The 15409-nt window shown below is 34.5% G+C and overlaps 1 long non-coding RNA gene across 1 annotated transcript; it reads left to right on the top strand.

The window, feature by feature from the left end:
* The first annotated feature begins 10815 nt into the window (after window positions 1-10815).
* On the top strand, window positions 10816-12724 carry LOC132758524 (uncharacterized). The gene is made up of 3 exons (XR_009629585.1): window positions 10816-10955; window positions 11879-11953; window positions 12331-12724. It is a non-coding gene; the product is annotated as an uncharacterized LOC132758524 (long non-coding RNA).
* The last annotated feature ends 2685 nt before the right edge of the window (window positions 12725-15409 follow it).

Below are 15409 nucleotides of genomic sequence, written 5' to 3'. Positions count from 1 at the left end.
ATTTTTAAAAATTTTTCATAGGACCTACTCGAAACTTTTAAGCCCCTATCTATAAAACTGCACTTATAAGCAATGTATGTATCAAATTGGTCTTAGGAGGAACCTTGTCTATAAAAAAGGTTTGTTGCAATACAGACGTCACAACAATATAAGAACAAACCTCCTAAATGTTCGGTCATTGTACTGAATTAAAAAAAACTCATGTTATTTATATGTAAGAGAGATTATGTAACTTGAAAATTGTGATAAACGTTGATAAAAATTCGTTTTTCCTTTGATTTGAACAGTGAATTTTTGTTCATCGTATTGACATATTTTCATCAAAACATCCTGCCAAATCACATTGTTTATCGCAATTTTCTATTTTTTAATAGTATTTATGACTTATAATTAACCATTATTGTCTATGTGGGATATTGCAATTGATTTCCCAAGACAACAATGCAATAGAATTGCCTTAAATAGTGTATCTTAATAAATATTTGCACAGTAAGTTTATGAGGGTGATTATAAGTATATACAGTGTTGCACTTTCATACAAATGAGATATGGAGAACGAACCTCTTTAACGCACGCACCAATAACGGTTAAAGAATCACTGGAATTTAAAGATAAAAAATAATCCAGATTATAAACTTCTTAAAACATTTTTATAATGCTGCTTTTTAGTAAGAAGATTTTTTTATGCAGAACCGAGCTTTCGCTAGAAATGATGTATGTAAGACCGTATTACGAACGTGTTTTTACAAGGATCTTACATCTAAGCTCTGACATACGAGTGACATTTTGAAAGAGGACCCTGAGTTTGTAAATGTAATGCCACACAAAAATAAATAATTAAAATATCATAACTCAATTTCATAGTAACATATTATTGTTTTAAACATATCTCAGAAAAATATCAAGTTATGTTTGTTTGCGAGAATGCTTTTTTAATGACGTAGAGTTCGTATATTAATTAGTCTACTAAGCAAAGTACCTCAGTCAAGATTTAACACATTTTGCTTTATTTTGCATTGACAAATCAATGTAAGTAAATAACTGCCTTCAATTGTAATAACATTAACAGCGACCAAGAGAATTTTGTGACATTAAAAATATATTAATTAAAGGATAGCAAAACCCCCAAAACGAACAAAATAAACTGCTGAACATATCTTATCCATCATGTACAGAATTAATCAAACCGAGTCTGCAATTCTCTTGTAATTTTTGTTGTGATTAATGCTTCCGAGGGATCACTTGGTTTCCAGATTTTTAACAGCGCAATCAGAACAAAAAATAGAATGGCGTCTAATAATTCCAATTGTAATGCAGAACGACAGGTGCGTCCAATGTCCACAATCATCGCACTGAGCCCAATTAACGATATTAGCCAAATTGCGTAGATTCGGCGGGTCAGCTTCTTACATATGCATCACACATCTGATTCAGCGACCAAATCGTCTTCGTTTTCGGAGTGAGTCAGATGGAGAAACTCTACATGACAAGATTCTCGCTTTGGTTAAGACCGCTGGTAAGCAGTTTACCGTGACTTATTGACGTTGTTTAGTGGTCGACTTTTGGCAAAAATGTGTACTTTGAGATAGTTGCTGCGAATATTGGTCAATTTCTGTGACAAAGTCGTCGTCAGTGTGACATAGTGTATCTCATGCGTCTGGCCTGGTGTCTTTTGTGACCTTATATTTAGGGCATGACAAGGCGCTGGACTTATTTTCTTCCTTCTCAAAGAGGAATGACTAGGCCTCTTCTTTGCCTGTCTTCAAAGACCTGACTCTCTGCACCGGTCTTTCTTCCCAAAAGCTTTCACATGGAAATAACCTTTCCATATATACGACGGCCGGGTCTATAGGGAATATGCCTGTCTCCGGAAAGCTGACTGGATGTTCGACGGTGACATAGTTTGGGTGTATTCTTTACAAACGATACTGCAAATCTAATAACTTGTGATTATCAGACCAATACGGCTTCTCGTGAAACTTAAACAGTCTGATTAATTATAATTTTGAAGAACCAAAACACGACCATTTCACGTAATTGTAGCAGGTGCAAGGTATGAGCTGACAATACAAACAATATCAGTCCTCTTTCTCTAGCGTAACTGATGAGTTGTGTTGATTTATGCGAACTATGTCCGTCATGAAAAAGAATGATTGGCTGATTGTCTGATGAGCAGAGGCTGGCATTTGATAGAAAATGCTCCTCCAAATATTGCAAATATTGGAGTATAGCAGCGTTGGATCAGCAGGAGTCTGATATAACCCCTTTAGCGCCAACAGAGCTGCCTTTCATCAGATCTGGGTTGAATATTTTCCCCTTGAAAACAACGAAAGGAGGTAGCGACTGACCAAGAACATTCACAAGAATCAAATTAGAGTTGTGATGGTGCTTCTTGCTGAAGTTATTTCAAATCCATACAACTAGTTGTTGTTCATTGACTGCTTTTAATTTTTGCATCCATTTCAAAGGTCATCTCTCCTGTCAGATGCTTCAACTTGTTATTGGAATATCCGTATCCCAGCTCTGTCATAATCTCAACATCCTCCTCTTTTGGGTACCTCTACGTGGTGATGATGAGTAGCATATGTCCGTTATGGGGGTGCGCTGTTGTGCGCCTGTATGACGGACATATGGCCAACACCCTGACTGCCTTGGGCAGCATCTCGTTACCTAGAAAAGAGGGTCCTGGTAGTTGAAGGACACCCAGGGATCTCCAGTACTCCTAACACACTGCTTTGGCCTCTGATTCAGGGTAAACGGGTGACTAAGTCAGCCCAGCTTTTTGGTCAATCGGCTGGTCATGGCTTGCCGTTGGATATATATTTCCCAAATACTTGAAGATTTCATACTCAATCAAACCGAGTCTATTCTCTTGTAATTTTGTTGTGATTAATTCTTCCGAGGGATAACTTTTTTTCCAGATTTTTATACTTCCTCTTCCGACTTTTTTTCGACTTATTCAGTATCCCTCATGTACAGACTCAAACCGAGTCTTCAATTCTTGTGTACTTTTGTTGTGATTAATGCTTCCGAGGGATCACTTTGTTTCCAGATTTTTATACTTCACAACAGCAGGTGTCAAGTGCTGTGTGGCAGCTGTAAAAAGTTGCCCCGTACTTCACTTCAGTGTTGTTATATTTTTCTGGTCCTTCGGGATCATTGATGCCAGCACTATTAAGTGTTGAGGATTGAGTACCGCTCAAGCCGGTGCTAGGGGGCGTGAGGGATGTTGCACTTATTCATTATCCCTCATGTACAGACTCAATCAAACCGAGTCTGCAATTCTCTTTTAATAATGTTGTGATTAATGCTTCCGAGGGATCACTTTGTTTCCAGATTTTTATACTTCACAACAGCAGGTGTCAAGTGCTGTGTGTCAGCTGTAAAAAGTTGGCCCGTACTTCACTTCAGTGTTGTTATATTGTTCTGGTCCTTCGGGATCATTGATGCCAGCACTATTAAGTGTTGAGGATTGAGTACCGCTCAAGCCGGTGCTAGGGGGCGTGAGGGATGTTGCACTTATTCATTATCCCTCATGTACAGACTCAATCAAACCGAGTCTGCAATTCTCTTGTAATTATGTTGTGATTAATGCTTCCGAGGGATCACTTTGTTTCCAGATTTTTTTACATTCCAAACCCAATGCAATGTTACAAATGCTTCAAATTTGGTCACCATGAATCAAATTACGTAAGGCAGGCTATTTGCCGCAGATGCAGCTCAAAATATGATATACAAGATCAACAAGGAAAGGCGGCGTTCAATGAACGCAACCCCCATATGACCAAGCAACAAGAACCAATGACAAGGAGCCCAGGCGGACCCCAAACAAAACCAGGACAGGGCAAAGACAGAGCACGGACAAAACCATGACAAAAATGAGACTTGTAACGTTCCTGTAAAATGTGCAAACTGTGGAGGAGAGCATTACGCCACCTCCCGGTCATGCCCCTTGTGGTTAAAGGAAAAAGAAATTCTTCGTCAGAAGTATACGCAAAATATTTCCTTTCAAGATGCAAGAAAGCTTGTTGAATCACAAGGACCAAAACAACTGTCGTATTCAGCTGCAGTTACAAAGTATGTTAAGATGGTTGACTCTGCAGTGCAGGTCAACTTATGTCAATGCCCCCACTTAAGTTACCATTACCTAAAAAGCATACAGCTTCACAAAGTAAACAGTCTACCTCTGTGCAGACTAAGTCACCATCAAAGTCTTCTCCAAAGGCAAACTGCAAACATTCAGATAGCATCGTCTGAGAATGTTTATCAAGAACAATCGCCTAAAGAGCGAATTGCTATCACAGATCGGGTGAAAAAAGCAATGCGGAACCCGATCAACACAGAAAATCGGTTCGACCTACTTCACGACACCGAATTGACGGAGGATGAGGATTAAAACCTCTCCCCTTCTCTAACTCCGAATGCCAGAAGTCCAATAAAGTTTCCTACTTAATATAAATATGTTTTTAATGGATTATAAGTCATTCTATCCTACAATAGAATTGCCGTGGTCTAAAGTCAAATTATAATGATCTACTTCTACTTTTATCAAAAATCTCTCCTCATTTTCTCTGTCTTTGCCCTGTCCTGTTTTTGTTTGGGGTCCGCCTGGGCTCCTTGCCACTGGTTCTTGTTGCTGGGTCATATGGGGGTTGCGTTCATTGAACGCCGCCTTTCCTTGTTGATCTTGTTTATCATATTTCAGGAGACTATGTTATCTCCTAAAGATAATATCTCTATAAAAGATTATACACTTTATAACTATATATTCACTAGTACGCCAAAACATCAGGTGAAACAAGCATTGCTATCGCAAATTGCGTTCCTCAAAAGAACTAAAACTTAAAACAAGATTACAAGCTACAGCTGTGCAGGTGACCTTACATCGACCTTTAACAATGTGTTCTCTTTCCCTTCCTCCAAATATAACGGTAACAAGTGATGAATCCGAGTCTTATGTAATTTTGATGTGATTAATGCTTCCGAGGGATCACTTTGTTTCCAGATTTTTATGTTTCACAACAGCAGGTGTCAAGTGCTGTGTGTCAGCTGTAAAAAGTTGGCCCGTACTTCACTTCAGTGTTGTTATATTTTTAGGGTCCTTCGGGATAATTGATGCCAGCACTATTAAGTGTTGAGTATTGAGTACCGCTCAAGCCGGTGCTAGGAGGCGTAAGAGATGTTGCACTTATTCATTATCCCTGATGTACAGACTCAATCAAACCGAGTCTGCAATTCTTATGTATTTTTGTTGTGATTAATGCTTCCGAGGGATCACTTTGTTTTAAGATTTTGAGAGTATTGTTCGACAATTACCATCACCTTTCCTTTTTTAGGCGACTTTAATGCTCAGAATCACATGTGGGGCAGTATATCTACAAATAAAAAGGGTAATATAGCTGAAAAATTGATAGATAACTTTCAGCTGTGTTTATTAAACAATCGGTCACCTACATATTTACATTCAGCTACTGGTACGTTTTTTTGCATCAACCTCTCGATTGTCTACTCTGCTATACACTTGAACTTCGATTGGAAAGTTTTAGATGACCAGTACGGCAGTGATCATTATCCATTGTTACTAACATCAAATGACTCTATAACAGATGAAAGACGTCAAATTTTAAATCTAAGAAAGCAAATTGGGAAACATTTACTAGGCTCTGTTATATTGATCTAACAAAAACTGAATTTAATTTCACTTCTGCTGATATAGCTGAAACGTTCTCTTCAGCATTACATACGATTGCCTGCAAACTTATTCCATTTACAAAAAAATTAAAGTAACAAAATAAAAAACCATAGTTCAACGATGAATGCAAAAAAAGCCGTTCGTATACTTAAAGCTTCACTTAAAAAGTTTTAATATCGCCCTACAACAGAAAACCTTGAAAATTATAGAATATTTAGAGCCAAAGCTGAAAGATCAATTCGTCAATCTAAACGCCAATCATGGCAATCATATGTTTGAATATTAATTCAATACTCCTCTTAGTCTGGGATGCAGTACGAAAAATAAGTGGTAAGTATAAAAATAGTCCAACAGTGATGGCCAATATGACAAAACAAAAACGGATATTGCAGAAACTTTGGCTAAAACTTCTGAAAACAACTCTTCTTCAATCAATTATTCAAATGAATTTTAACAACATAAATGCAAATCTGAGAAAGAGCATATTAATTTTCCTTCAACACACGATGAAGACTATAATTCCCTTTTCTCTATTGATGACTTAATTTATTCAATCAAAACTGCAAAAGATAGTGCTGCAGGCCCGGACGAAATTTACTATCAGTTTCTTAAACATTTACCACCCCGATCTCCTGACTTGCTACTTGAAATTTTTAACAAAAATTTGGGTATCTGGTAAATTTCCCAACATTTGGAAAAATGCGTTGGTTATTCCTATCCCTTAACCCGCAAAAGATTCAACTGACCCTACAAATTATCGTCCAATTTCACTAACAAAGATAAATACAGAATCCCTAAAGAAAGCCCAACACGGCAAAATTGAAAATGTTGCAGGCTCGGTTTGATTGAGCCTGTTCATGGACGGTACTGGAAAGTGCAAGTTACCGTCCACGCCCCCTAGCACCGGCTTAAGCAGAATTCAACATTTAAACGTGAAATAGTAAAATTTTGAATTTAGAAACATCCGCAGATGTGTTCATATGGCGGTTATCATGGAACCTTCAATGTGACACTTCCGTGCCATTCCATGAAAAGCGGCGTATGGTCCCCAAGTAAAAAAAAGCGTGTGCCCTAAACGAGAAAACAATGGGCGGAACTAAATAAAATGGAATTTTGAAAGGGGATCAGAGGTTATGAAGCCTGCGTATCACAGATAAGACGTCAAAAAGACAAATTTAAAAAGCAGGCAACATATCCTAAGGGTGATTCAACATTATTCAAGCAGGAATATTGGAACCACCCAACTAGAAAATGCCGAAAGGTTGAAACTTAAAATACCACAAGCACAACAACAATGTCGTGCTGAACGATCTTCAAGGATCGAAAATATAACATCAAAAACATTCGAGAGAATGATAAATAATCGATGTTTGGTATCTAGAAAATAATGGAATTACCACTAATTTTCAGTCAGGTTTTCGTAAACAGCGAAGTACAAACGATCAAGTTGTACGACTTGAAACTTTAATTAGAGAAGCTTTTGTAAATAAACAACACCTGGTATCAAATTACTTTGATCCTGAGAAGGCTTACGATACTACTTGAAAATATGGTATCCTAAAAGATCTTAAGGATGCTGGACTTAAAGGCAGACTTCATCTTTTCATTTCTGGATTTCTAAACGATAGGCACTTTAAAGTAAGACTTGTTACTTTGTTTCCAGAATTTATTTCAACTTTTTCTGAGGACCACCAACAAGAACAAGGTGTTCCACAAGGAAGCATACTTTCTTTTACACTTTTTGGCCTTAAAATAAACAATATTGCTAGAGCTCTTACACCAAGCATAGATTCTTCTCTATATGTAGACGATTGTTTAATCTGCTATCGATTGAAAATTATGAGAACAATTGAAAGGCAACTTCAACAAAATTTAGATAAAATTCAAAAGTGGGCAATAAAAAATGGTTTTAAATTTTCAAAGTCAAAAACTCAATGTGTTCACTTTTGTCGGTTGCGGAAACACCATAATGACCCTGAACTTTACATATCTGGTTCTAAAATTTCAGTAGTTGATGAAGCTAAGTTTTTAGGAATTATATTTGATAAAAAACTTTCTTTTATACCACATATTCAACATTTGAAAACTAAATGCCTAAAAGCTTTCAATTTACTTAAGGTTTTATCAAGTACAAATTGGGGATCAAATTCTTCCACACTACAGAAATTATACAGAAGTCTTATCCGATCAAAATTATATTATGGTTCTGTAGTATGTGAATCTGTAAGAAAATCATATCTTCAGATGCTAGATACCATACATCACCAGGGTTTCCGTTTAGCTTTAGATGCTTTTCGCAGCTCACCTGTAGAAAGTCTATATGCGGAAGCTGGAAAAACAATCGCTTCATCTTCGTCGAAAAAAGCTATCACTTCAATATGCAACTAGAATTTTCATCTAATAGCAAAAATCCAGCTAAATATCATTTTCAAACCAAGTTATACTGAAAAATTTGTTAACAAACCAAAGGTTATTGAACAATTAGGCCTTCGTTTTAAAGATGATTTAGATAAACTTAAAATTAATCCAGACAGTATCTTTCAAAATGAGGATGTTCCACCTTTGACTTATAATTCCCCGAAAATAAATATTAACCTTTCAATGTAAAAATGTCATCAAATTCACCTGAACATTTCAAAGAGAAGTTTCTAGCAATTAAGGAAGAACATGATGATTTTATACATATTTATAAGGACTGTTCAAAAGAAGGATGCATAGTAGGTGCGACTGTGTTTGAAAATAATTTTACATCTAGTATGAGGTTACCAGATAATGCATCAATTTTTACTGCTGAAGCAAAAGCTATAGATTTAGCATTGCCATACATAGAAAAGCATATCCATGATAAATTTGTGATATTTTCTAACTCGCTTTCTGTTTTACTATCCATTCAAAATAAAAAATCTGACAATATCATGATAAGGAAACTTCTTTTACGATTTCATAATATACTTAAAACAAAATCTGTTAAATTATATTGGATCCCAAGTCATGTAGGTATACGAGGAAATGAAAAGGTGGATGCTTTGGCTAGACGGTCATAACAATTAAAAAAAAATACTGACCTATTGTTAACTGCTTGTGATTTTAGACCAGCTATAAATAAACTCTATCATCTGAATGGAAAGCAAATTGGGACAATGCCGTTTTTAATAAACTTCACGATATAAACCCATCTCTTGACGTGTCACCATCTCTATCTCTGTCAAATAGCGATGATCAAACAGTTCTTCTTCGATGCCGAATTGGACACACTTAAATTACCCACGCTTATCTCCTCAAGGATGACAATGCCCCTCTCTGTGTAGCTTGTAATGAAAATTTTACTGTTAAGTATTTTCTTCTTGAATGAAATGATTTTTCACAGGCCCGTAATAGATTTTATTGTGTAAATTCATTCAAAAAACGTTTTAATACAATTCCATCAAAAACATCATTGATAATTATTTGAAAGAGAATAACTTGTATTCTAGGATCTAATTGGCTCATTTTTATTGTCATTTACAAAGTTTTACAAAACAATTTAAGCCTATTATAGCATTTGGTACGATATGGCCAGTTATGTGTTGACGTGCCGTAAAAATCAAAACAAACAAAAAAACAAAAATAATCCCAATATGACAAAAATGGACCTCTTCATGTGAGAGGGTAGTATCTGGACCAATTCTACAATTATAAGGATCAAAAACAGCAGATAAACGATCTCGGAGGCCCGGGGAGGGCCGACCGCTAATGTTGTAAGAACTTGGGCCCAACCCGTTTGCTTTTGCTGTTTAAAATACATATGAATTTTGTATCTGTATTGTATAAACATGTATATAGCAATAAAATATGATTAAACAGAACAATTTTTCTAATTAATTTCAAGGATATTTGGACTGGAACAATATCCGCTAGAGTGTATACAAAGTTTTTTTCTAAATTTGGGCCTTTTGACTTAGTGTTTGATCCCAGGTAACCCATAGTCTATGTTGACTTTGAAATCCTAAAAACAATCTTTCTGACCAATCTTCAGGAAATTTGGACCTAAAAAGTAGCCCCTAGTGTGTTAATAAGTTTGTTCATATTTGTGACCTTGTATTTGACTACCGTTGACCCATTTTCAACTGGGCTTAGAAATCACAAAAAACAAACAACCTGACAGACCAATTTCCAGGCTCCTTGAACCCACACATTAGCCTCTAAAGCGAAAAAATAAAAATGGCTGAATGACCTAGTGTTTACGCCCAGGTAACCAATATTTATACTCGATTTAGACATCACCAAAACAAAAATACTGACAAATTGTCAGGGCATTAGGGTTTTTACATGTTTGTACTGTGTGACCTTGTTTGTGATCCCAGATGACCAATATTTAAACATGACCTCGAAATCACCAACACATTTCAAAATTCAAATTCCAAAAATATTGTATTCAAAATAGTAGCCTCTTGAACGTTGGCAAGTTTTTTCCGTATTCTGGTTGTGCAAATTTTTTTTGACTTAAAATGACCCATATTCGAAATTGACCTAAAAATCATCAAAATATTTTTCTGACCTATTTTCCAGATTATTTGGACAGGAAAAGGTTTTTTAAATCCAGGTAAAAATATGATAAACAATATGAACAGGGAAAGGCGGCATTCAATGACCGCAATAACCCATAGACCGAGAAATCACCATAACAACTTTACTGACCAATTTCCAGGATATCTGGATCTAAACAGTAGCCTCTAGAGTGTTTACAATGTTTACCTTATTTGGGCTGTGCGACCTAGTGTTTGACTCCATATGACCCATTTTCCAACCTGACTTCGAAATCATCAAACAAGTTTTCTGGATATTGTGATAAAATCAGTAGCTTTTAAGTGTTATAACAATATTTTTCCATATTTGGACCATGTGATCTATTTTTTACCCAATTAACACGTTAAATTAGTTAACGAGGAAAATATCACGATATAATATGAAAGATTAACAAAATTGATCAACGGTCACGAAATATACCCACACAATGTCAAGATAAATGTTTAAGTCCTTATTCATGCCAATTATTTTGAAACTCCGCCTTTTTTACGCCCATTGACAAACATTCTGTTTTCTTATTTAATTTTGTTAAGTGAATTACAACTTGTGATAAAAAATAACTTAAGGTTGAAGGTTTGGTAATAAGTTAAATATTTGACTAATGCCTTGTCATTAGTTTAACCTATATCATTATTTAGCTGTAAAAAAAAAAAAAGGATATCGGTCTATTGAAAGTTTTAGAAACTGGCAATGAAAGGTAAGCTTATAACTTTTTAGTTTTTTTATTCTTAATGTTTTTTTTTAAAGAATAGAGTATCTTATTGTGAAATAATGGAACAGTTTGTTCTATTCACGGTTGAAAATATTTATTGGGTACCACAAAACATTAGAGACGTATTATCATATCGTGCATATTACTTTCACATGTCATAACACACATTTTCTACATCAAAAATAAGTTTCTTTTGTTTTCCCACATCTATGATACTGTGAGAAATAGCGTGCAATGGCAACTGAAACTTAGTAAAGGATCAGACACTAAAACATGTTTTACATCTTTTTTTATAGTTATTCAATGACAAGCTCAAAATGTTCTATGTGCCGATTAAATTTTTTTGTTTGCTGGTCGTGAATTTTATTGAAACGGTCAATTACAATACATGTAGTATAAAATATTTTCAATTCCTCATTATTTTATCACTTTCCCTTTGAACGCACAAAATATTCACATTATCTCGTTTACATGTATGTTTCAAGCATTTAAAAATAATGCTGCCTTTCACGGAATAAGTTTAATTATTATTATCTGTTTATTATTAGCATGCTTCGTTACATAACTATGTATGTATAGTTTAACCCAATAAACCTACATAAAACCACACTGTATAGTGAATGTGTTAATCATAAATATTTTTATATGCATGGTAAAACGTACGACACAGTTGATAATGCACTCAGTCCGTGTATTGGGTTTTTCTTTCTCTTTTCATTCTTTTGTGAAAGATGATGACAATTACAGTTATTAAAATGCTACCTGTATTTTCAAGTTTTTCTATATGAAATTAAGTGTGCTATGGTATGATTTGTAGCTTGTTTCTGCATATCATACATTATATTCAGTTTGTTTATATCATCTTTTGATCCCATACTTTAAGTGTGCAACCATTTGTAATATTTTAGATTATTGGAACACAGAACAATCAAGATGTTAATACAATTATCTGTTGTTCTATGCTGTCTCTCAGGTGCATCTGGGTAAGTGTGCCAAGTATTTGATATCATATTAAGTGCAACATTCCCTTAAATAAAATATTTCATTTATCACAATCGTAAACAGAATATTTCGATCAATCGCTTTTTAGCGCTATAAATGGTTCCCAACCGTTACACTTGTTAATAATATACATACCTTACACCGATACCTATATGTGAAGCACACATAATTGAGAATGATAACAGCTTTCATAGCTGATGTACACATCATCTTAAATGATATGCTAAACTTTAACAAAAGTACACACGATTCCTTTTGTTTTTAAATGTATCAACTTATAATAAAACAATACAAAAATTTGACAACTAATACGAAAGAGCATAGGGACAGCATGTTGTTCATTTGATTTTACCTTTAGGACATATGTGGCATATTTTCCAAATTCACTGATACCTGGTATTCCGTTGAAAGTTCGAGTTCTGGTTCAAGACTCTGGAGGTCCAGTTTCAGTTTGCGCCGGTGTGAAATTTGCCGACAACGACTCAGTTGTTGCAGAAAATACTATCCCTGTGAACAGCGGTAAGTTCATTTTAAGAACATCTTTTTAAGATCTTTAAAACATATTGTCATTGACATTAATTGATATATTTATATTAAAGTGAGTTGGTCTAATTTTCCAATGTTTTAAATGTTGATAAAATATTGAAATGTATCATGAGGATATTCTTTAGAAATATTACAAAAATTTGTAGAAAAAGTTCTTAGTGATTAAAAATGCTTCGTCATACGGATTTAACTGAATCATCTTAATACGTAAAACGCATGCAAAATTGGTATTAAAATTATTAACAACGTTGCTCACATTTATATTTTTCGGCCGATGGCCGTCTGATTTCATCTTGACTTCGCTAAAATTAACTGTAAAGAAATGAATTTAGGCAGAATTTTCACTGGTCATTTTAACACTCATAGCCTGTTCGATTGATACTTTAGAAGAGTTTTCGTTATAGGTAGAGGTCTGTTAGATTGCGCGATGGCAGGAAGTGTTGGAAAAAGATATAAGTCAGAACAAATATAAAAACATAATAATGATATTTTTAGATGTTTCTTACAGCTTTGCAATAAATATATGAAATTAAATATGACAGATCGCCTTTTTGATACTTTTGCGTTCAACTGGGTTTCTCCTCTCAGCTGTTCTAGACAATATATTCTCTTCTCAAACCGGGCATAAGACGATGGAAACGAACTTTTCACTATTTTACAGTTTCAAAATTATCTGTGGAATTAGTGTACAGTATCTACTAAATCTTTGTTTTATTATAAATTCATATTCAAATCAAATTCCATTTTGATTAAAATCAAATAATGTAAGTAATATTAAATCTAAGATGACAATTAATGGGGAAAAACATTGCGGGTAAAATGAACTGAAATTTACCTATTGAGGACGAATAAAATGTTCTGTTTGCGGTTAGCATGGTTAGTAGTAGCTTATCCTACGCAAGTTAACCACCGAGTATCTTTTTAAAGATATTTCTTCTTATAATATTTTTTTTTCTTATACAAACTTTGTTCGAGAGTGCCGTGTCAGTTTTAAGCCATGTTAAGTATATGATACGACTTGTGGCACGAATAGACCTAGATAAGTACGGTTGCTTTGTCAAATGAAACGCCAAGTGAAAATAAATAAAACCAAGCAAGAAATCGTTAGGCATGATGCTTTAGATTACGATAACATAGCAGCATAATGCTTAAAATAAATTATGACGTTACATTATATAATTTCTTTCTCTATATATGTTATGGGGGTCATTCAACACGTTGTTGCAATTTTACTTTTTATTACTGATATTAGACCATTTAGTCAGAATCACTCAATTTTTATTCTGTTTTACCTGCTTATCATCCGACTTCTTTCAATATCTTAAGGCGCAACTTGTGACCAAAACTTGCATTTTCAGTAAACGAGTTTAACAGTTATAATTATTATAAAACAAGACAAAAATAGTTCGTTTTGTTTTACCCCTAACTTGTATATAAAGCAGGACAAAAAAACGAAAACAATTTCAAGCGTCTAACACACTTAACCACTTCACATGACAATTGTCTATTTGGAGTGTCCGTTATATAAAACCACGGTAACTACGTGATGTTATATTTTCCTTATTCTATTTAAATTAAAGTGTTATTCTGATATGTCAGTCTCGACATGATACAATGGATAAAGAGTAATACTTTAACAACATCTTGACACTGAAAGTAAAATAATAATTAAAAGAGCGAATGTGATAATTTTATAATTACTTAAAGTGAGTAAGCCCTTAAAGTGTTTCCTGATGCAAGGACTATTATGTCAAGAGACGTTTAAATAGAAGAATTAGATTTGTCAAATCACAACTTTCATTCATATTCTCTTTTTATGGTACTTGAATTATGATTGAGCGAGTGTTTTGTCAGGGGTTCAAGGTTCAAACATGAGTTATACCACGGAATAAGGTCAACATTGTCGTGATTTTCTTCAGTACAGTATTTGTCTTTGAATTGAGAAATATACTTAACGGAACTAAATACATAATACATTTATAAGGACGTTTACGGAATCATAAAATACGTGAACACACACACACACATACACGCACGCAAGCATACACGCATGTACTTACGCACACACGCACGCAAGCACACACATACAAAAAAAACTATGTTAACATCACTAAGAGTGATATACTCTGATTAATACTTCACAACAGCAGGTGTCAAGTGGCGTATTACAGCTGTTAAAAGTTGCCCCGTACTTCACGTCAGTGTTGTTATATTTTTCTGGTCCTTCAGGATCATTTATACCAGCACTATTAAGTGTTGAGAATTGAGTTCCGCTCAAGCCGGTGTTTCTATACTTGAGTGATAATGCATTCATTCATTATCCCTCATCTACAGACTCAATCAAACTGAGTCTTGAATTCAATGTAATAATGCCTCCGTGGGATCACTTTGTTTCCAGATATTTATTTCACTTAATAAAACCCTATATTATCACTAAAAAGCATAAACTATAACATCGATTTTTACAGAGTATATCTCAATGATATCTGATATTGATATCTTATCGTGAAGCAACTGTACTATTTGAAACGGTTTCTTAGTTGGATTCTGATTAGAGAGTTAGCACGTTCGATTCTTAAGCTAATAAACATCTTTTATACAGTATCTTTCTCTTTGATTATCATTGTAAAATATCATTATGATAAAGATAACAACAACTTTAAATTAAATTTATTGTTGTTTGAACATGCTTCATACACTGTTATATATCTATAGATGTTTACATGTTCTGTTCAATGGCGGTATTATCAAAATGCATTTGAACTGTTGATATCATTAAGAAATATTGACGTCAACGTTGACGTCCTGTTTCTTTGATACCGATATTTGACCACTATGTTGGAAATCTCATGCCACGGCTCGTATGCTTTAACAATGTAATTAAAACAGAT

This window comes from Ruditapes philippinarum, unplaced genomic scaffold (genome assembly GCF_026571515.1).
Source record: "Ruditapes philippinarum isolate M1 unplaced genomic scaffold, ASM2657151v2 ctg14074_1_1_1_1, whole genome shotgun sequence".
Taxonomy (NCBI): Eukaryota; Metazoa; Mollusca; class Bivalvia; order Venerida; family Veneridae; genus Ruditapes; species Ruditapes philippinarum.
This window is presented reverse-complemented; position numbering and strand designations above follow the sequence as displayed.